Source organism: Melampsora larici-populina (genome assembly GCF_000204055.1).
Source record: "Melampsora larici-populina 98AG31 unplaced genomic scaffold MELLAscaffold_351, whole genome shotgun sequence".
NCBI lineage: Eukaryota > Fungi > Basidiomycota > Pucciniomycetes > Pucciniales > Melampsoraceae > Melampsora > Melampsora laricis-populina.
In genome coordinates, this window is record NW_006769084.1 from 1 (window position 1) to 869 (window position 869).

Here is an 869-nt window from a genome sequence, read left to right on the forward strand (position 1 = left end):
TTTTGTACATAACAGATGTTCGATCATGACGATCCTAAAAAACTTTCGCAGACTATGATCCTTGGAAGAATCAAGGTACGATTTGGAAGCATTTGAATTCAAGTTTGAATTTGATAAAGATAGGAATACGAGACTGAGATGGTCTTGATTTTGATGACTTTGGTTTTCAGGCTTGGAATATTAAAGAAGCTATTCTCGTTGATGGTGGACCATCCATCTCAGTTGAAAAATTAATGCCAATCTCACGTCTTGGGTAAGCTTAAGATCACATTTGATTTAAACTGTCTGATTAGAATCTTAACTGATGAAGGGATGTATTTTTTTGAATTTTGAATTTTGAATTTTGATAGTGGGATCAGTTATAGTCGAGTGACTACTGCGTTTGAATTAACTCGACCGGTTTGGGAAAAGGTAAAAGATGAACCTGAAATTAAATCTTTACTTGAGAATGATGGAAAACAATGATTGGGTCTTGAAGCATTGAATGTTTATAGGAGTCGAAATTGAATATTTATTGAACTCTTTGTACTTGATTGATTTGAAAGAAGTTTGTTCTGTATGCGTGTTTGTGTTGTTTCATCTTGAAATGAAAGACTACAGATTTCAATTCGATCAAATGTTGAAATTTAGAGACACCAGGTGTAGGTTCAAAATCATTCAAAAGAAAGCCTTTAAAAACCGATACGGAACATTTTATTCGAAGAAAACATGAATTGGATGATAAAACATCAAAGAAACATCGACTCAAAGAAAAGAAAGAGCTCATGGTGTACAATATCTGTCTGAAAGACAGAGATGATGCCAGTACAAGAATGCCATGCTTGATTGGGGACTGCCGAGGATGGCAATCCATTAAAATCCATCTTCTT